The sequence below is a fragment of the Bactrocera oleae genome, chromosome X (genome assembly GCF_042242935.1).
Source record: "Bactrocera oleae isolate idBacOlea1 chromosome X, idBacOlea1, whole genome shotgun sequence".
NCBI lineage: Eukaryota > Metazoa > Arthropoda > Insecta > Diptera > Tephritidae > Bactrocera > Bactrocera oleae.
This window is the reverse complement of record NC_091541.1, coordinates 15,895,443-15,911,041: the sequence shown is the minus strand read 5'-3', so window position 1 is coordinate 15,911,041 and position 15,599 is coordinate 15,895,443. Positions and strand designations below refer to the sequence as shown.

Below are 15,599 nucleotides of genomic sequence, written 5' to 3'. Positions count from 1 at the left end.
AATTCAATAATATTTTTCATGTCCTTATGTTGATGTATTTAGGTACGCCCTTATACACGGACTTGTTAGTATATATTTATGTGCTCGTGAAATTGAGAGCTCGTTGAAGAGATCAAATACACAAAATTGTAAATAAGTATGCACGGATTGTTTGAGCGTATGTATGTATATTCTCTAATGCAATTGAGAGCTCGTTGAAGAGATCAATGTGCTTTTAGTTTTTTATGTACGCAATCCTGCTTGTTTGTTACAAGGGGTATTGCGGGATGTATGCCAATGTGGACTTTGAAAATATGTTTATTTTTGTTTATAATAAATTATTTATTATTTTTAAATTTTTAATATCTACAAGCAATTGTAGTAGTGTTAATTTTACCACAACGTTTATTGTTTTATTTTTCATGTAATTTTACAACTTTTTATATTGTAAATATTCAATATGTAATTGACCCAATTTATATAGGGTATATAAGCATATGCATAGATTATATGCCGTATGTATAAATAATGATGCGAATGAGAAATGGTATGTTGTGTTGTCCTGTGTGGTGTCATCTGGTGTAGTGTCATCAGGTGTGGGGTGAAATTCCTTGAGTGTTCACAGGTGTTGTGTATTTCATTAAGGCGTGTCAGTTTTTGACGAGTAGAGTGGTGCACTTGGAGGAGGGAGTTTAAACTCATTTAAACATGTGGAATAAATTGTCTGTAGAAGTTAGCTGTGGCTAAGAATCGCTTGAGGCCATTGACAGTAGTTTAGTTTTCGATATCTATAATAGCTTGTACGTGTTGCTTTAGTGGTCTTATTCCCTCTGCGGAGACAGTATGACTTAAAAAGATGATTTCCATTTTTCCGAAGACAGACTTGGTAACGTTGATTCTTAAATTGTGCTTCTGTACACGTTCAAAAAGTTGGTGAAAGTGGAATATATGTTCGTCTAGAGATGATGATGCTACACAGATATCGTCCATGTACGGAAATACAAAGTCTACTCCTCGTAGGACTTCGTGTGTAAGCCTTTGTAATGTCTGTGCTGCATTTCGAAGACCAAAGGTCATATACAAAAATTCGAATAGGCCGAAAGGTGTGATGATAGCCGTTATCGGAACGTCTTCTGAACAGGAACGCTTTTGGTAGATCGATTTTATAAAAGATCGTCTTACCTCTTCAATTGCTCGTGAAATCCTGAAGATATGGTATACCTGTCTGGGATTTTAAAGGTGTTGAGTGCTGCTCGATGGGCGGCAAATACCCTGTTTTATTAAACTGTCGAATTCTGCCTTAGCCGCTGCCAGTTTATCTGGAGAAAGACGTCCTGGTCGTGCTGATAAGGTCGGACCGCGAGTTTCGATGTGATGGACTACTTTGCTGGGCTACCGAGTTGCGCTACTCGGGCTACCGAGTTGCGCTAACCGTGTTATCTTACCAAACTCGTTAAGTAAGCTCGTATATTCGCAGGAGGTGTCAAATGTTTTTACTAATAAGGCTTCGCTATTCACAAGGTTGCCTATCGACGCTACTGATGTTAAGTTGTCGATTAATCGTTTCCTTTTTAAGTCGACCAGTAGAACATAGTGGCTTATAAAGGCTCCTATAATTCCGCACGTAACGTCAGCGATGAGAAAATTCCAAAGGAATTCGTGTCCTAGGCCTAAATCGATTTTAAGGAAGACTTCGCCGTATACGGTAATCGGTGTACCGTTTGCTGCGTCTAACTTTACCGTCGCAGACTTCATGATGTTTTGGACGATTTTAGGAATAATGGAGGCGTTTGCTCCGGTGTCTATCAAAAAATTATGATTGGAGAGGTCGTCAAAAAGTTTCAGGCGGTGTGTGACTGCAGGACGTAAGTTACAGATGTGCGTTGCAGTCTTCGATACGGATAGTCATTTGCTTTTCTCCCGGTTGTTTTATGAGCAGGGTTTTCTACATGTTCGAGCGTTGGCGCCGCACTTATGGTGATACCAACATAACTCGTTCGTGTGCGGGGACTCCTGATGCATATATCATTGGTGTCTCTGTCGGCTTTGACTACGGCTCCTCGGTCGTCGCGATTATATAACTTCAATCTGCTTCGTTAGCTGAGCGATTTCGTTTCGGATTTCCTGTAATGTAATTGGCTCATCTTTGGCCTGCTTGGGGGCACTTATTTCAGGTTGTTGATTACATACAAGGCTTATTTGTCGAAAAATCAAATCGGCAATGGCGTCTGTAATTGCGATTTTATCTGCGACGTCACCCTTTGATGAACCCGTCGCATATCGTGGAAGAGTTGGTTTGGCTTTAAGTCATCCAAAGGCATATCCGAAAGAACACGTTGCACGCGACGCTGTTGGCTGTCCGCAAAATGTGTTTTTAGTTTGGATTTATTGTGTTCGTAGCGGTTAAACGAAGGTGCTGAATCGATGACTGCCCTTAACTCCATTAGCTTGTTTAAAGGAACTTGTGCCATGACCAGTTTGTATTTCCTTGCGTCGTGGGTCACGCCGGTAGCTGCGAACCAGAACCACAATGACCAAAAATACGACTCGATGTATTGATTCGATCATATTCATAGCTGCGTCCACGTGGATTGATGATCTAGGCAAAATGCTTTGCGGTTGCATTGCTTGTCGAACGTTAGAGGGTTATGATGTTTGCGCGTTATTTTCACTTTGTTGTGCTTTCTGAAAACTAAATTTGCTTCGTCGAAATCACCAGTTTTATTGGTTGCGTTTCCAAAAAAAGTTTTATTAATTTATTTTACAATACCTGCCTCAGACTCAAAAATTTGTTTAAGTAATGCACGCTATTACACTATGTTTAACACACTCTCCACACAGTTTGCAACTCATATATTTTTAAGGGTCGGCTTTGGAATACCATCCCAGAATTTCGGGGTTAAAATGGGTATGGGCCGATAGAGAATGTTCTGCAGATCAAGAATGTATATAGATATAGTTTGCGAAACATTTGCGATTAAGTTTGAAAATTGCAATTATTTAATGTACGTATTTTTTTACTCTCGCAACATGTTGCTACAGAGTATAATAGTGTTGTTCACCTAACGGTAGTTTGTATCACCTAAAACTAATCGAGTTAGATATAGGGTTATGTATATATAAATGATCAGGATGAAGAGGCGAGTTGAAATCCGGGTGACTGTCTGTTCGTCCGTCCGTCTGTCCGACCGTCCGTGCAAGCTGCAACTTGAGTAAAAATTGAGATATCTTTATGAAACTTGGTACACATGTTTCTTGGTACAGTAAGACGGTTGGTGTTGCAGATGGGCGTAATCGCACGCCCTCAAAACGCAATTAATCAAAAACAAATAAATTGTCATAACTTAACTCCGCAATAAGATACAAGACTGTTATTTGGTACACGAGATCACATCAGGGAGGGCATCTGCAGTTCAATTTTTTTTTTTAAGTGGCCGGGGTCCCGCCCCTAACAGGTTTAATGTGCATATCTCCTAAACTACTAAAGCTATAATAATAATTAACTGGAAGCAAATGTTTTTAGTACCTCTACCTATGGTGTAAAAATGGGTGAAATCGGGTGACAACCCCGCCCACTACCCATGTAACGGTACTGTTAAAAACTACTAAAAGCGCGATAAATCAAGCACTTAACACGCCAGAGACATTAAATTTTATCTCAGGGATGGTATGAGATGACTTTATAGGAATCGCGTTCAAAATTAGACAGTGGGCGTGACACCGCCCACTTTTAGGTGAAAACCCATATCTTGGGATCTTTTTAACCGATTGCAACCAAATTTGGTAAATAACATTCTTTTTATATTTCTATATTATGGTGCGAAAATAAGCGAAATCGGATTACAACCACGCTTATTTTTCATATGACACCATTTTAAATTCCACTTGATTCTTTCACTTTCCACTATGCAAATGAAGCAACAATGAATATATCGGCGTAAAACTTTGCGTGAATAATACGTTTAAAGTATGCCACCTTGTGACCAAAAATTCTCTAAATCGAACCTAAACTGTTCAAGCCCCCAGGTACTGAATATGTGGGCCCCAGTACCTATAGTTGACTTTTTACCGTAAATATCGGCCATTGTGTAAGATATATAATTGAAATTCATATAATAGAATAAATAAATGAAACTATCGATAATAGTATGTCTTTGTTCCAAAAATGGGTTGAATCGGATCAATAGTTCTTGTGGCCCTCATATATCTAATATAAATATTTTTGAACTTCCGCATGACTTTATACCGCATATGTGAGTTATCTCAATGAAAATGAGAGAGCGTGTTTTACTCATAACAAGATCAAATCGGGTGAAAATTTTCCTTAGCCCCCATATAACTAATATCCGGATTTTCAGGATTCAAATTCCATATACTACTTATATTGCTTTTCGTTATTCTAACCAGTTTTATGCCGAATATGTCGGTCAGTGAGTATTAATATTTTTTTTTATACTCTCGCAACCTGTTGCTACAGAGTATAATAGTTTTGTTCACCTAACGGTTGTTTGTATCACCCAAAACTAATCGAGCTAGATATAGGGTTATATATATATAAATGATCAGGATGAAGAGACGAGTTGAAATCCGGGTGACTGTCTGTCCGTCCGTCCGTCTGTCCGTCCGTGCAAGCTGTAACTTGAGTAAAAATTGAGATATCTTAATGAAACTTGGTAGACATGTTTCTTGGTACCGTGAGATAGTTGGTATTGTAAATGGGCGTAATCGGACCACTGCCACGCCCACAAAACGCCATTAATCAAAAACAAATAAAATGCCATAACTAAGCTCCGCAATAAGATACAAGACTGTTATTTGGTACACAGGATCACATTACGGAGAGGCATCTGCAGTTAAAATTTTTTTTTTTAAAGTGGGCGTGGTCCCGCCTCTAATAGGTTTAATGTGCATATCTTCTAAACCGCTAATGCTATAATAACAAAATTCACTGGAAGCAAATGTTTTTAGCACTTCTATTGACGGTGTGAAAATAGTTGAAATCGGGTGGCAACTTCGCCCACTCCCCATATAACGGTACTGTTAAAAACTACTAAAAGCGCGATAAATCAAGCACTAAACACTCCAGAGACATAAAATTTTATCTCTGGGATGGTATGAGATGACTTTATAGGAACCGCGTTCAAAATTAGACAGTGGGTGCATAACGTTCTTTTCATATTTCTGTGTTATAGTGCGAAAATGGGCGAAATCGGACTACAACCACGCCTATTTCCCATATAACACCATTTTCAATTCCATCTGATTCTTTCACTTTCCACTATGCATATCAAGTAACAATGATTATATCGGGGTAAAACTTTGCGTGAATAATACGTTTAAAGTATGCCACCTTGCGGCCAAAAATTGTCTAAATCGAACTAAAACTGTTCAAACTCCTAAGTACTAAATATGTGGAACCCAGTGCCTATAGTTGACCTTCTACCGAAAATATCAGTCAATCCACAAAGAAATCTCACACGAGTATACCATTTGACTTTGCGAGTGTATAAAATGTTCGGTTACATCCGAACTTAGCCCTACCTTACTTGTTATATATAAAATTGCTTCAAAATATGTTCTCGAGTATAGCTGAGCAATGTCAAAATTAATATATTTCTCTATCCCCAATATATATATAATTTCCGTATTTCCACCTGACTTTACACCGTTCCGATTGATGAACGTGATATTTTAACGAAATTAAGTGGAAAAGATTTCTTAAAAATTATGTGGTTTGACGCTGAATTAGAATGAAATTAATATATACTAAGTCTAAACCTCACACCTTCATATAATGAAATCCGATTCTCTGATTGACGTTTGCCACCTAAGCTTATAATATAAAATTTAGCCACTTTGGTGGAGTTAATATCACATTCATACTTATGTGTATCTCACTTCAAGCAATAAAACTGAGACTAAGTTTATGGCCTTTAATATAAGTCAAGAAGATACCAAATTCGATTGTAATTTAATCACGATATCATTTAATAATGTATGTTTAATTCAACATTTTTTAATATACGGTTTGGAGGAATTTTCTGGTCTTTGATTTTCCCAGCTCACATGTACTACTTATGGTAGAATTTTTTTCGTCAATTTGATAATTTAATGAAATTAAATGGACAGTTTTTCTTAAAAATAATGTATATCGCTGCATATGAATGAAATTGGTCTAGACTTTGTTTAAACCTTATACCCCTAATATACTGATTTCCGCTCCTCTGGTACAACAGCAACCTTATATACCCCACATATTAAATCTAACCCCTTTGGTTCAGTTTATATCACAGATACCATGTTTGAGTTAAATACCTTCTTTTTATAAAAGTTAACATTTCGGAGAAAAAAATTGTATTGACACAAAATAAATCTATGATCAATAACAAAAGTTAATAAGATACCAAATAATAATCGAGTAATGAATGTTGAATTCTTTCGCAACATTTTTATACTTTCGCAACATGTTGCAACAGAGTATAGTTTTGTTCACCAAAGAGTTGTTTGCATCACCTGAAGTGATAGATATAGATTTCTATATACATATATTTCTTCTAATATTTGGTGATAATCAGTGGTTAAGTATATTTTCTCAGCCATCCTGTTGAACTTATTATAAAATATACCAGACAACAATGCTAAAAAAGTTTCTTAGAGTGCTGGACTTTGTATAGAGCAAAAAAATCTTTCTAGAAAAAATTGCATGAAATAAATATTAGTAATGTAGTATCAAAAGGGCTAAAGACCCTTTTTATGTAGTTACAGATAAACTGCGACCTCATCGGTTTACATGCTACTGTCTATTATTTCAGTTTTGCGACACATTTTAATATGAAGGTCAGGAGGTGAACTGTAAACTCAAGAAAATTACAATTTTACCTAGCGCCGTTGGCAGCTTATGAAAGGTTTAGATATTAAGACAGAAAGAAGAAAATCTACATACCAGCTCTACATATGTGTATACCATACTTAATTATATGTAAGTTATTGTTAATTTAGCCTTCATAGGTTGACAATTCAAAATAGGTACCATAGATCCCCCTGTTTTAGAAAGCGTTTAACAAAAGTAATTTACGGAGGGGTTTTCCGAGAACTTAATTTCAATACAATGAAATAAACTACTAATTTCTAAAATATAAATATAACTAAATATTATGTATTATTATGTTAGTGAATAGCTAAGTTATATATAGGTATACAAAAGTACGTAAGCTGTATTAACATGTTGCAAGAGTATAATAAATATCAGTACACTGTGTTTGTAGTTTCAGTTTCACTAGATGTCTTTACCAGCAAAGTGCTTTATTCAAACTAATTTTAGTGTATTCGTTATATAGTGTTTAAAGTATTATTATATACAGTGACGAGCAAAACCGTATTATATACAGTGGCGTGGAAACACATATACATATGTGCACCAGTATACTATAGTACCTATACACGGAACAGGAAAGGAGTCATAGCAAGGACTTACAAGGAATTACAGTGAAAGAGAGCTGCACCTAGGATCCAACTTTTAACACCCGGACGGACTGAACTATATAAGTATTATCTATAAGTATTTTATACATTAATTCATTTATTATTAATTAATTATGCCTAGATTAAGTAGAAAATCTATATTGCTAAGTCGTCTTCAGAATAGAAGACGTATTTGAGTTCTTCGTGCAAACTCTTTATATAGAGATAGTGAGCAGTCACAAAATACTGTAAGTCACGCTAATCGTAGATTAGATTCCGGTGTACGTCTGTCCGAACAAATTATCAATACAAATCAACATAGAACCAGGCGGGAATATCTCGAGGAACGGTCTTTTGAACAAAATTTAAATACTGTTCAACATAGAACCAGGCGGCAAGATCCCCAAATTCGCTCTGAAGAGCAAATAAGAAATACTCGAGGTCATAGGTCTCGGCGTGAAGACCCCGAGGTTCGATCCGTTGAGCAAATTGCAAATACTGTTCAACATAGAACAAGGCGGCAAGATCCGCAAATTCGCTCCGAAGAGCAAATAAGAGAGACTCGAGGTCATAGGTCTCGGCGTGAAGACCCCGAGGTTCGATCTGTTGAGCAAGTTGTAAATACTGTTCAACATAGAAAAAGGCGGCAAGATCCACAAATTCGCTCTGAAGAGCAAATAAGAAATACTCGAGGTCATAGATCTCGTCGAGAAAATCCGGAGGTACGTTATGGTGAACAAAGTAGGAACACTAGGGATCATAGAGAACTTCGCGCAAGAAACCCTGAGTATAGGCACTTAGAGCGCATTCGTGATCAAATGCAAAGGGAACAAGCAAGAAGAAATCCTGAAATAAGAAGAGAGGAGCGTGATAGAGAAACATAACGTCGACAGCTGAGTAAGAGGGATATGAGGGAAGAAATTAGAATCACAGACGTCTTAGACAAGGTCAAGTTCGCCTTCGGGGAGATAACCCACTCAATAGACAAATTGAAAACCAATGGCAGTCTCAACGAATCCGATTAAAGAGAGAAAATAATGTTATAGAAACTGATAATAGTGGCAATTTAACAGATTTCAAAAACATTTATTTCCAAAATATAAATAAGGGCCCTACTGAAGTATGTATTTGCTGCGGCGGCTTATGGTTTTCACACCAAGTTCGCAAATTAAATTTCGAAACTATTGCGCAAGGTCACCCGAATGCTGCATCCGCCTTCTTTTTGATGCCAAAATTTCCTTCAGAAGATGGAAATTACAATTTTTGTGCTACTTGCAAAAATGCAATTGTTAAAAAGAACGTTCCAAAAATATGTTTAGCTAACGGTCTAGACTTTCCTGAAATACCAGATTGTTTGACAGGTTTAACCCTAATTGAAGAACATCTCATAATGCCTAGATTGCCTTTTATGACAATCCGTCTGTTAGGATATCAAGGTCAGAGTTTGCTCTAAGGTGCTGTTGTTAATATACCAATTTCTGTTAATAATATTGTGACATCTCTACCAAGGTCCTTTGATGAGGCTCATATTAAACATCTGCAGAGGATTCCCGATTGGTTCAATCTTTTCATGCGGCACAAACTTCCCATGATAATCCCTTAGGTAATAATATTCCCACGGGTCTTTTATCTTCAGAGCTAAATCCAGGCGGTCAAGAAACTCTTTTGGACAATATTCCTGTAGAAAACTTAGACTATAACCGTTTAGTTATAGCGCCAGGTGAAGGACAAAGACCAATTGACATAATTCAAGATAATAATTCAGAAGAGTTGTCATTTGGCACAATATACGTTGGGCAGAAGCGTACATACTCTGAAACGAATAGCAAGATAATACGTTCTGAAATTCGCCGTTTTGACAGAAGAGCGTGTACCATTCCAAAGTTGTTCTATGATTACAAAAAAAAACTTTGTTCAAAACTAGATTCAACACGATGATGGTTACAAGGTTTTGAAAGGCCTCCTCACCTGCGCACTGGGAAGCTGAGAAGAAAAAGGCAATCGCTATGATTCGCCAATTTGGGCTTCCAACCTTCTTTATCACTTTATCGGCTGCAGAATCTCAGTGGGTTGAGCTTTTGGTCATCCTCTCTAAAACTGTTGATTCTAAAGGTATTTCGGAAGAGGAAGCCAACAGTTTAACAACCCAAGATAGATATCGCTTAATCCGGTCAGACGCGGTTACTTGTGCTAAATATTTTGACTACTGCTATCGACAAAGTCTTAAGCTTTTTAAAGATAACGCCGGCATTTTTGGAGAGCATTTTGTTACAAATTTCTACTGGAGAGTGGAGTTTCAACAGAGAGGTTCCCCGCATGTACATGGCATGTATTGGCTTAATAATGCTCCCAGGATCAACCTTCAAGATCCTCAGACATTCCCTGATGTTATTAGTTTTATTGACAATTATATTTCTACCGATGGTTCGATCAGCCACTTAGAAAATTATTTGGGTTATCAAAAGCATAACCACAGTCGGGCTTGTACTAGGGAAATAAGAGGACAACAGTTTTGTCGTTTTGGTATACCATATCTACCAATGCCTTCAACGCAAATACTGTTACCTCTTACAGAAACAAGTCAAAATTCAGAAAGACACAAGGAAAACTTTTTCAAAATTCAAAACGTTTTAAATTCAAATATGACTACAGAAGACATTTCTAATTTAAACGATTTTGAACACTTCCTGTCTGATAGTAGAATAAATACCTATGTCTTTTGATGACTATTTGTTAGCCCTTAGGTCAAGTTTAACAAAACCCAAAATTTTTCTAAAAAGAAAATTACAGGATCGTTTTACAAACGCTCATAATTCTCTGATTTTGGAACTCCATAGAGCAAATATGGATATCCAATATATACTGGATGCATATGCTTGCTAGGTTAGGTTAGGTTAGGAGGTCGATCCCAGAAAGGATCCCACTTGGACAGCTTAAGACGCCAGTCCGTTGTGATACCTACAAAACCCCTATAAGCTGGTTCAAAAGACTCTTACAAGTCGACGAGACGCTTTGTGCTTACTACAAACTTGTTAAGACGGCCAATATCCATTTCGGATAAGTATTCAGGTCCGCCAAAAGTGTGATTGCCGGGATATTTCAATCGCAGCCTAGTGAAAGCCGGACATTGGAGGAAAAAGTGCCGGGATGATTCCACCTCGCCCTCCTCCATGCAACTTTGGTAACTAGCATCGGGTAGTACACCAAGCCGTACCGCATGAGTGCCCATTGGACAGTGTCCAGTGAGAACTCCTACCATAGCGGCGAGATGCACTTTGCTCAGGGCGAGAAGTTCCCCCGACCTCCTGCGATCCACTCTTGGCCAGAAGGATCTCGCGGTCGCACAGGACCTAGTCGTTCAAGTACCCCTCGGTGAGCTCGTAGACGGTATTCAGGAACTTTCCCTGAACCATAAGAACCACATCATCAGCGTAGGCTCTCACCCGACAGCTTTGCGTCTCGAGTTCTATAAGTAGGTCGTTTACCACCATTATCCAGAGCAGTAGGGAGAGTTCTCCCCCCTGCGGAGTTCCCCTATTCACTTTTCTGGTTGTCTTGGCACCACCCCACTCCACTGCGACAGTTCTGTCGCAAAGAAGACTAAAAATAAGGTGCTTGAGGTAAGATTCCACCTCAAACTTTTCGAGGGCTTTTACCACTGCCTCTGGTCGCACATTGTTGAAGGCCCCCTCGATGTCGAGAAAGGTGCCCACAGCAAATTCCTTGTGCTTGAGAGCTATCTCCAGCCATGACACTACATCATGCAAAGCAGTGTCGACCGACCTGCCTTTGATATATGCCCTCGGTATTCTGCTCTTAATGTACAGATCCATAAGCCACTCTAATGTTTTCAACAGAAATGAGGATAGGCTGATGGGTCTGAAATCTTTTGCACCGACGTGAGAGCTTTTGCCGGCCTTCGGAATGAAAGTAACCTTAACCTGTCTGCAGACCTTCGGGACATGGCCTAATCTGACACAGTTCGCATAGATAAGGGCCAGCCAGCTCAATGACATCTTAATCGTACGCTGTAATTGCGCTGGAATAATGCCATCGGCTGTACAGCCCTCCTGCAGCTCCCCCAGTGGCACTTCTTCAGCAGAGTGATTTAGTGGAAAATGAGCATCCATTAGTAGTTTCAACGACTCCTCGCTACTCGTTGTCCAACCACTATCTGCATTTTTTAGATACCCCACTGGAGTAGGATTTTTTGCAAGAATGCGCCTGAATTGTGAGGACTCATGACAGCCCTCTACACTACCGCAGAAGGCTCTCCACGAAGCTCTCTTGGCTTTCTTTAACTCGGACTTGTAGATGGCCAGTCCGGCCTTGTACAACGCCCAGTCGTCACTAGAGCCGCTTTTACGGGCTTTGTTGAAAAGTCTTCTGCTCGAAGATCTGATCTCCGTTAGCTCCGAAGTCTACCAAGGGGGTTTCCCTTTGATTTTCTGAGTTCTCAGAGGACAGGAGCTGTCAAGAGTAGTTCTACTAACAGAGCTGAAAATCTCGACGAACTCATCGACCGCATCCACCGATAGGATCGAATCCCTGTCGGGTGCGAGTGGGAGAGCTGATCGAAGCTTCCTGCAGTACAGGACCCAGTTGGTATTCCTAAAATTTCTATAGGTTTTGAGCTCCGGGCGTGAGGCTTTTAAGCTGAAACCAATATATTTATGATAAAATTCCTCCATTCCGAAGTCAAGGAAGCGATTTCCCTAGAGGCTAGCAGAACGTCAAGGACTTCCGCCCTGCTAGCAGTCACAAAGGTAGGGCTGTTCCCCCTATTACATATAGAAAGATCTATACTACAAATAAAATCAAAAAGTGCCTCACTTCTTGCATTAATGTCTGAGCTCCCCCAGACGGCGTGCCTTGAATTAGCATCCGAGCCTATTAAGACTCCGACCCCTTTGCGCCTGGCCTCTGCCAGAGCTCTTCTCAGCAGGTACGGAAGTGGCTCCACCTCGTCGTCGTGCGGCATGTAGGCTGAGACAAGCCAGAGTTCTCCAGCGCTGATCGCCTGACGATCCGCCCTGTTTAGGAGTATCAGCGCTCGCCGATATGGTTCCTCGGTCCTCTCCAGCCTAACCACCTTCCAATCTTGGGTGGGAAGAGATGGATTGCAGTACCGCAATATCTCTTCAATTTCGGTCGGGGTAGAGGGTTCGGCCGGAAGCCAGACACAGCACGAGGTCGCATCGGAAGATCCGATTTGGCCACCGCCTCGAGCCTTGCTCCCTTCCATACTTCCCCCACCCTGGCTACCGCCTCCTTATAAAGGAATGCCGACCGTTCGTCGGCACACCTCATAAGTTTGTGTAAGCCGAGGTTCCACCCTGCACTTTCACATCTAGGGGGTGGTCCAGGGCTTCCCCTAACCACCTTCATGAACACAGCGGAGATAGCAGCCGCTACCCGCTTCCACTCATCATGGGAGATGGCTCCATCTCCCCTGCTGCTATCGTATACCCCGAGCTCAATTGAGCTGGCGAGTTTAGCGATTTCGCTAAACATCGGTGCCGCTCCGACTCGAGGCTTCTTGCCGAGGGACGATTCCCCCTCCTGCGACCTCTGTCGCTTCATCGAGGTGTGAGGTTCACTCGGCCCCACTTTCCTGTCATTGACGTCGTTTAGCACCCTTTTGGCCCACTCAAGTGTGCTAGCATGCTGATCAGATTTCTGGTCAGCCTGCTTGCCACCGTAACGCTCCAAAATCTTGGAGGATGCCCTCCCCAGGGAACTGTCCACTTTTGTAGAGGTCGGTTTCGACCCGCTTCCTATCTCGTCCTTGGTTATACAGTTGCTAGCATTCATTGTAATTGGGTCCCCACTCAGAGCCGCTATCCGTCTCCTGGAAAGGTAGTCGCCTTTAAATGGTCCCAAGGTTGTTTCGGTTACGAGGTCAAGGCGAGGGTTGACACACGCCCTTTTGAGGCAGTGCGTTCAGAGCCGACCAGCGCAAAGAGGGAGTCATCTCAACAAACACCTACCACACCAACTTAATGATGACAGGAGGGGAACGTACTCTGAGGCCTGCCATGGTTTTAACGGGACGGAGGCGGCCTTGGCATTAGCCCATCAGCCATTTCTGCAGGGTGTCACCCCTGCATACTCAGGTGACAGAATACCACGACCACCAGCCCAGGGTTTAAACCGATCCATCTAAGAGCCCAAGCTATGTCCGTGTCGAGCAAAGGTCAAATCCGTAGGAGTTCTAGAAGAGGCCGTGGAGGCCGCAGGTCATTTAGCGTTACACAGGATGCACCGCGTGGAGGCGAACCTGCTCTACATCCCTCATCAGCATCATGCTTGCTGTTCATATATAATTAATTATATTAACAAGTCTAACAGAGCAATTTCTAGGCTCTTAAATGAAGCTATATCAGAGGTAAATGCTGGAAATTATACTATTAAGCAAAAACTTAAACATATAGGTCACAAATTTATATCAGGAACAGAAATATCTGCACAAGAAGCAGTATATGCTGCATTGGGCTCCATCTTTCGGAAGCAAGTAATCCAAAAATATTTATAAATACCTCTCGACCTGAGGAACGTGTTCGAATGGTAAAACCTAGAGCGGAACTTCAGAACCTTCCTTCAGGTTCGACTGAAATATTCGTAGCCGGTATTTTAAATCGTTATGTTCAAAGATCCGATCAGTTAGAAACTCTTTGTTTAGCTGATTTTGCATCTAGGTATAAATATTTTAAATCTAGTAGAAGAGCACAAGATAGTGATCATGAAGAAAAAGAGAGGGAAGACGATAATTAACCAGAAAGCGGGGTTGTCATGCCTCTTAACGACGGTAGCGGTTTTGCGAAAAAACGTACCAAACCTTGTATTATTCGGTATAGAAGGTTTAACCCAGATTTGGCCAGAGTTGAGTATTTCCGCGAAATGCTAATGAGTTCAGAGTGTTGGCACTTCCAGAAATAAACCCAATGTATAAATTTGCTGGACTTGCATGGCGAAGATTCAACAGATAATGGCACTGAATCTGATTGCAATATTATACTTATTAAACTACCCCCTTTAATTCCAGTTGAGGAATTATTTTCTTTAGTTCAAAGTCTAAATACTAAGCAAAGAACCTATTTGACACATTTGATGCACCAGCTAAAAACAAATCTCCCATTTTATGAGTTCATTGGCGGCGGTGCAGGTGTAGGAAAGAGTCGTTTGATATCTGCAATATATCAAACTCTTAACCATCGTTACAATTCTACACCTGGATCCAATCCAATTCCTTAAAAGTTCTTCTTTGCGCGCCTACGGGTAAAGCAGCATTCAGAATTGGTGGAATGACCTTTCATTCAATATTCTCTTTACCTGTTAATCAGTTGAATATAGAGGTTGAGGCCACTTAGCAATGGCACAGTTAATTCATTGTATTCCAGACTTATCGATTTAGGTGCTCGTATGTTTAGCTCTGTTGATGCGAGATTAAAACAAATTTTCAAAACAGACAGCCCTTTCGGTGGTATACCGATCATAGTGTTTGGTGATTTGAAGCAACTCTCACCTGTTGGAGATAGGTGGATATTCTCTCCTAATCCCAATGATACATACAGCACTTTAGTTGGTTCCCCTTTGTGGGAGTTATTTAAATACTTTGAATTAACAGAGATAATGAGACAACCGGAGGATCAGGCCTTTGCAATTGCATTAAATCATATGGCATCTGGTACTATGACAAATGAGGACATATCACTCATTGAAACTCGAGTAGTTAATTTCGAAGAAGTTCCCGATGATGCCATACATTTATTTTGGTCCAATGAAGAGACAAATAATTTCAATGCCCTTAAGCTCAGTCGAATCCCAACAGAAGCTTTCTTTTCAACTGCAAAAGACTCAGTTAAAGGAATTGGTATAAATGAAAATGATAATATTTTGGAAAGAGTTAAACTTTTCAAAACTTCTGACACGCAGGTACTGCCCTCTGAATTGACACTAAAAACCTCCGCCAAATATATGATTACAGTGAACATAAACACTTGTGATGGCTTGGTTAATGGGGCAGCTGGACAACTTATGCAAATTGATTTCCATTGTTCTTTTCCAACAATTCTGTGGATTAAATTTTTGGAACCTTCTGTTGGTTTGATAGCACGGTCAAAAAAGCCTCATCCTCTAGAAAGTTCTTGGAGGGAATA

At 40.2% G+C, this 15,599-nt stretch overlaps 1 pseudogene; it reads right to left on the bottom strand.

The window, feature by feature from the left end:
- Window positions 1–13,602, bottom strand: part of LOC118682544 (uncharacterized) — a 47,203-nt pseudogene extending 33,601 nt beyond the window's left edge.
- Window positions 13,603–15,599: the final 1,997 nt, after the last annotated feature.